The 7,422-nt window shown below is 40.5% G+C and overlaps 1 long non-coding RNA gene across 1 annotated transcript; it reads left to right on the forward strand.

Moving 5' to 3' along the window:
- Positions 1-945: 945 nt before the first annotated feature.
- On the forward strand, positions 946-7,196 carry LOC128448708 (uncharacterized). The gene is made up of 3 exons (XR_008339792.1): positions 946-1,013; positions 6,969-7,039; positions 7,146-7,196. It is a non-coding gene; the product is annotated as an uncharacterized LOC128448708 (long non-coding RNA).
- Positions 7,197-7,422: the final 226 nt, after the last annotated feature.

The following is a 7,422-nucleotide window of genomic DNA, read 5'->3' on the forward strand; positions in this document are numbered from 1 at the left end:
ACAGCAACATAGACAGTGAAAGATTTCTCTGTCTGTATCTGTTGAGTATGTCATAACGCTTACCGGTTACCTTATTGCAACGCTTACCGTACCTGTTTCAAAGTAGCAGCACTTTAAAGTTTTTGTTGACTGAATCTGAATCATTCTTTTGACTATACAAGGTTTTTATTGTGAAATATTTGCAGGGCCGGAGGATGCACATTTAGTTGAGTACATAGCCCCTCTTTTAATTTTAGGAAATACAGTTACCAGAAACAAAACTTGGCAACCCAGTCTTGTTTTAGTGGATTAGAGGTTTTCTACATGTTTGTTCACTCAAGTCCGGCACATGAGGATGCACCTCATACTTCTGTACGCTTGTGCGTTATAAATAAACAGTCAGACCTAAATCGGAGGCTTCCTCTCAGTGTTTTCATAACTGTCTCACAGAGAAAACTAAAAGCACAAATAACCATGACATTAACATTCATATATTTCATCTCTACGAATAACATCTCACATAAGACTGGAGTTGGAAACGGAGTTCGTACTTTAGTGGCATACTTTTAAGTCCCTTGTTATATAAGACCGCAGTTTTGGCTGCAGGAGATGCTTACTGTTCATTGGGGAGAAATCTGCTTCCCCTGCCTAACAAGACAGAGCTATAAAAAGATAAATATTCATAGTATGTGTGTGTGTGTGTGTGTGTGTGTGTGTGTGTGTGTGTGTGTGTGTGTGTGTGTGTGTGTGTGTGTGCGTGTGTTAGTGTGTGTGTGTTTGCGTGGGGGCGCCTACGTGAGCTTGCTGCAGGCACAAACTGGAAAGGACAATCAACAATTACAGGCAGGCAGCAGGCAGGCGTAGGGATGAAGGAGGTGGTGGGGGAGGTTTAGCAGAGAGAGGAAAGGAGAAAAAATGAATCAGGGCTTGTGTGCTTGGTTAGGTCAGATAATGAATTGCTGACTGGGGAGGGGGAGAAGGAGGCAGTGGAGGAAGCCTGGGTCACTTCAGGCCAACTTGTCTCACAGGAACAGGTAGATGAAAACAACACTATAAAGAAAAAAAGCCACAAATGTGACAAAGCCTTTATTTAATGAGGAAATGTGAATAGAAAGTGTCTACATATTTGTCATAGTTTGCTATCATGCACTTGCAGGAGCACACAGATGCACGTGCATGAGCACGCAACGCAATGCACTAACCTACCATGAGTCATCAGCACCTGGTGGAGGCAGAGAGGCGGAGGAGGACATAGTGAACATTTATGTGAATAATGCAGGATTTTAAACATCTATTCTGTAAATGTTACCTCATATGTCAGGTATATACGCGTTGCGTTTTAGTGAGAACAGTTCAATTTGGGTCTTTGTATGAAACTACACCATTTAAGGGAATGCTATGTAAATCTGCTGCGTAACAGCTGACATTGCCAATCAATTGCTTGACAGGAGCTTCAGCTGTGTGTAGTCCCACTCACTGAACTGAAGCACAGGAGAGCAGTGTATATTTGTCAATGTCAGCGTCTTGAACCAAAAATTCTGTTATGGTAATAAACTCACCAAATTTCATTAGAATTCTTGATATAAAAGTTGTGGGCAGCACAGTGGTGCGGTGGTTGGCAAGAAGGTTCCCAAGGCCCATGTCTGCGTATGTTTTGCTTTGATAACTTTGGCTTCCTGCTAAGACATGCAGATTTGGCTTAGGTTATTTGTAAACCTTAAATTGAGATACCTGCAAAGAGAGAGAGATTGACCTAATCAGGAGGCAAATGTGACGGTTGTTTTTCCAAATGTCTTAGTTTCTGCCCATAAAGACTAAAACCACGATTTTTCCAACTAAAACAGCAGTGTTTCCAAAAATGTCTTAAACTAGGAGCTCATAAATAAATGTAGTAAATGTGATATGCTTTATAACTAAAACAAGGTATCGACGTAACCCAGGAGTGACCAGGACAGAAATGTGCGATGATCGTTTGTGTGGGATAGATACATAATCTGATGTCCGCAGCACTGATGTTCTGGAGGAGCATATTCTGCAGAGCATGTGTCTGTGCGTATGAGAGGTGAAGGTGGGTTGTGTGCAGTTGTTGGGAGGAAAGGCATAAATGGTCTGAGAAAGTGATTCCCTTAAGTGCATGTCCTAATAAAATAGAAAGTGCATGTGTGTGTGTGTGTGTGTGTGTGTGTGTCTGTGTGTGTGAGAAAGAGAGGGTGTATTGAATAAATGCCGAGGATAATAAGGAGAGATGGAGGTGAACGACAGAAACAAAAAGGTGGGCTTTGACAGACAGTAAACTATAGCATGGGCAGCATAGATAGAGTAGATGGATGGATTGGACTGGATTGATGGATGTTTAATTATTCCCATTGGGTGTTGTTATTTTTGCAGGAGAAAAATTGTTACATGATTTACACAGAAATAATGACTGCGAATAGATACAAATGCAGATCATGGGGGACATATAATGTAACTAATGGTATTGACCCAGACCAGCATTTGCAAGAGGTGAAATAACAGCTGCAGTCAAAGCAGAAACCATTGAAGTTAACTATGAGATCAATTGTGATACCTTCAGCAGTTTGTGACTTACCTTTGGATCATGTAAGGTTTTCTGGAGAAACCCCATGCTAAACCCTGTGTGGAGAACATGCAACTCCACACAGAAAGACAAACTGGGATTTGAACTGGGAAACCTTTTGCAGTGAGAGGACGGTGATAGTCATGTCGCACGTATGCTTTTCCTGGCTAGAATGTCAAAGACACAATTGGCCACATCTGTTGGAAGATTTAGTCTGTCCTTGCCAGAATGAGGATGTCTGGTCTGCAGATGATTTCACCAGCTTATCAAGCCCTTACAGTTTGCATTATTTGCTTCATCACTGGCATGCAATGAATCCTGGTAAAGGTTGGCCCAAGAGGGATCCACCCATTAGACCTTCATTGCTTGTGAATGGAAGGACGCCCTTCTTGGCCGTGTTTGAACGAACCTTCGAAATGGGACAGCCTAGTCATGCCCCTTTGACGTAATAGGTCTTCAAATGCACCCTCCTAAGGATGTTGCCCCAGTTAATGTTTGTAAATGGACAACGGAAGCGTAGGTGGGTGGATGGATGGTAATATCTTGAAGTTCAGGCATTTATGTTGCTTCCATGTTAACTGGGTCAAAACTTCTAAATATATGAAACTATCCAGCTTATTGAGTACAGGCTGTACAGCACTGCTTATGTGAATCATTGTATTCTACCTAAACTCTGCTTATGAATCACTGTTCAGTCATAAATGTGATAGTGTGCAGAGGTGCAGTAACTTTCTCAATCCCTCAACCTCAAACAGACTTTCTTCAGCTTCCTCTTTTGCCATAAAAGGTTTTATACATTTGTTTTTATACATCTAGTGATTTATCTATTTTCTTCATAAATATGTCTCTCTGAGGTTTCTATGTTTTTTCCACCCTGGTAATATATCCCCCTTTTTAAGGGTTAAGGATAGATAATCTTGCACCTTGTTAAGCCCTATTGGACAAACTGTGATTTGTGAATATTGGCTATGCAAATACAATTTGATGCAGCAGTACTCCCTAAGACCTGTAAACAGACTTTGATGTTCACATGAGTTCCCTTGTCTAGTATTTACAGCAACGCACATAACAGAGAGTCCAGAGCAGCATGCACAGACTAAGTAGCACTGAGGCCACAGTTTGATGCGGCACATGAATGAATTTGGTGCTATCCTTAGCGTAGAGACAAAGAAGTTTGGCACGTACAGGCAGATCTCACAGGCAGTGGAAATGTGCACAGATGATTCGATATCCGTATATGTAGACAGTACTGACTGTGTCTGTAAAACCATTTGAGGATTTAATGCGCGAGTTCCTCTCATCAGCAGTGTTAGTGGTGTTGAAGGAAACTGGTAAAGTAAATACCAATGTAGAAAAAAACACCAAAAAGGACCAGCAAAGGTTTGCATGTTTGTTTTTCCCCAACACTAATGGAGGTACTGAGGGATGAATAGATGGAATGGGGGATGGGCAATGTGAGAGGAGGGATAGACTGCAGAGTAGTCAGCCAGACAGTAAGTGCTGGGTCAGGGTTAATGGATAACGTCCCTCTGGTCCACAGACTACTTCCACCTACACATGACTGGTATTCATCTGTGCTCGTCATTCAACTCACATGAGATCACTGACACAACTGTTACAGCTTTGTGTGGCAACAAAAGAAAGCAGTGACATCAGAGGATCCTTATTCTACTTACATTCTAAGATACTAGTAATAATAATAATAATAATTTATATAGCACCTTTCAAGAGACCCATGTAATGTGTCAGTGGGGACAACAAGTATAGTTAAGGGAAACCGTAGAATGTATATAAACACGGATGATATTGGCTCCTCCATGTTAGTAGATGGGACATGGGCAAAAAAGAGTATCAATACATGACTCCACTTTATGATTACTACTGCACAGACTCTGGCTATAACCAAATGACATTGCCAGCATAAGATGGCAGCACCCATATCTGAGATATTTCAGCAAAATGTTTGTGCAGTAGCAGGAAGTGGAGAGGTGTCTTGATATACATGCTTACATATTTATATATCCTGATGATGATTAATTGTATTCAGCAAAGTATTTCTTATTAAGGGCAGAATTTCTTAAAGTAACTTTGTAGGAAGTTGTGGGTTTACAAGATGAGACAATTGAGGTCAGCTTATCAAGATTTATCAGAGAAGGATCTAAAAATAAATAACAGCTTTCTCAGTTGCTCCGGAAATTAGTTTGTTGCTGATATGTGCATCAATTGAGGGCAGGAGATGATGGATTTAGTTTTGAATAGATGGAATACTATCGTTTATGAAGTAAGAAGTGCAGAAACACTGCTGAGTAATGTGGAGTAGTAGGCAGCTCTTACATTGTGGAGGGCCTTCACATATACTTGAAGACTATCTTTACAGGCTAAGTGAATTTCAACACGATTGTTAGAGCACCACTTCCTTTCTAGTTTTCCTGAAGGTTGTTTTCATTCATGTGTCAGCTGACAGGTGTAGTATTGAGGCCACAGAGGCAGAGAGAACAGTTTACAGACTGAGATAAATTAACAAAGTAGATACAACATGTAGAGACACTGTGCTCTCATGCAGTCTGAAGTGGAGCTGCACAGAGAGTTGCCAGCACTCTGCATATCATACATCAAGGTCAAGTATTTAGCCGTTCTCCCTGAAACTGTGCTGGGAAGCCTGTGGCCAAGTGTGCCAACAAAGGGGATTTGTTTAGTGCCATGCAGTGATCTAATAGTCTAATCTCATAGCAAAACATTGAGTAAGGATTCCTAAGGGCAGTGTCAACTATAGTGGGATTTGGACATATGATATGTTCAAATTAACAGAATTTTTAGGGCCCTGTGGCAGTGACAGTTCGGACTCCTCAACAGATTATCCAGTTCTCGGTGTTGCTTACTGAGTACAGTGAACAAACAGGTGAACTGCTCTTCATGCAGCAAAGACAAGCTGTCACTAGCCATGCAAACAGCCCGTACGAAACAGACAAGGTTAAAACAGGAACTGCTCTAGGATCTGCAAGTAGGTGATTCATAATGTGTTGAGTCTACTGTCAGCCGTACACACCTGGTATTAACATGGTATTACCAGACCCATTGAGTTGCCACCCAAAACTGTGATTTGACCAATCAAGGCATTGTAGGCATAGTTAAAAAATGGATGTTATCATCCTCATTAGATATTTAGCTACCTCGCTACGTCCATGAACCAAAGGCCCAAAAGGGTGAAAAGCAGAGATGAGAAAAAATGAAGAAAATCTCATTGCCTTGACATCATGTTCAATTCTCTATTTTGCAATCACTCGAGATGGTATGCATCTCCTGATCTGGTCAACATAGAGTATAATTTTCCCAGTGTGCTCGCAACTGCTAATGGGTGCTGGGGGGCTCACGGAACCGTGGGTGGTGGTGAAATATATCGGAGCACATCACGCTCCAATGAAACATTTCACTTTCCATATTTAGAGAAGCAAAGTCCAGTAAACTGTAGCTACTTTATTCTGTAATATACGACTGCTCCACAGTCCCACTGTCTGTCATTATTATCAATCACTTTTGCCACTTCATCTTTCCCTCCATCCATCCATCTCATGTGTAGGGATGAAAGTGACTTGTAGTTAAAGTCTAATGAGAGAGCGGGAGAAAGACAGGAGGATGGGTGGAGAAGGGACAAAGTGAATGTAAGAGCTGCAGAGTCTAGGAGGGAAATTAGAGACTTAAAGATGGAAATGAGTGCAAGTATAATGAGGGAACAGAGATTAAATGAGACAGAGAGGAATGAGAACGAGTGGGGGAAGGGCGAGGAGTTATGAATATCTGTGTGAAATTTGTAAATAGGAGAGACGAGGTGAGGAAACATGAGGAGAAGTGTGTAGGTTTGGATGTGTGAGTGCTGCAGAGCACAGGCTGGGTGATGGCATGCTGTGCTGCATGCTCAGCACTGCTATTTATAGATCTGTGGAAACAGGCAAAGGAAGAGAAGACCAGAAGCACTGCAGACCTGCACTAATATCAGCTTTAATATAGTCTCATATTATACTCGGTTCAGCAGGGAGGGGCATCTGTCAGCGTGCGTCTGAGTGTAATGCAAGCAGTTTGAATAGAGAGCGACAACGATTTAGTTTTCACCAGAGGAGGGGACATTTTGACAAACCAAAACTGGGACTTTAAGATATCTATTTCAACACGTTACAAAAAATATTGAAATAACATTTTGTTAAATTATAAATATCACTAATTAGTTTTTTACTAGTAATAAATACATATTTTTTGTCTGCAATTCTCAGATGTTGAAAAAGGATTGTGACGAATAGAAATGCAATTTCCCATTTCAGATATCTACAATTGCTATTTCAGAAAAACAGTTTTAGATATGGCGTACTAATTTGCATATTTTCAATAATATATTTGTATTGTTACAATTTCATTTCAGGTATCTGATGTAAAGTGCATATTCATTTTCATTGAATACATGAAACAAACTGGTGGAAATTATTCATCAAGGTATGTATCCATTATCTAAAATTCAAATATACACTCTCTTAATATAATTGTTGCTGGTATGAATATAATTTTCACATTTTCATTTTCACATCTTTTCTGGTCATAGGCTTCCATGTCTGAACTGCCACCCTCTGCACCCTGTTTCCGGGTCTTTTATATTTCGGTTTGGCAAGTGAAACACATCATCTGGACTGAGGTCATGTGAGAGAGCAGGTAAAGATTTGGTCATAGAAATCTCAATGTTACCGTGTATATGTTGGATCATAATTTCTACAGTGAAACCCAAAGGTAGTGTTTTTGTCTTACATTATAATGATTCTTTATAATAATCTCTATAACACAATTCATTGTGATAGAGACCAGAGCCATACAAATCCTAGCTT

This window comes from Pleuronectes platessa, chromosome 9 (assembly GCF_947347685.1).
Source record: "Pleuronectes platessa chromosome 9, fPlePla1.1, whole genome shotgun sequence".
NCBI classification, from domain to species: domain Eukaryota; kingdom Metazoa; phylum Chordata; class Actinopteri; order Pleuronectiformes; family Pleuronectidae; genus Pleuronectes; species Pleuronectes platessa.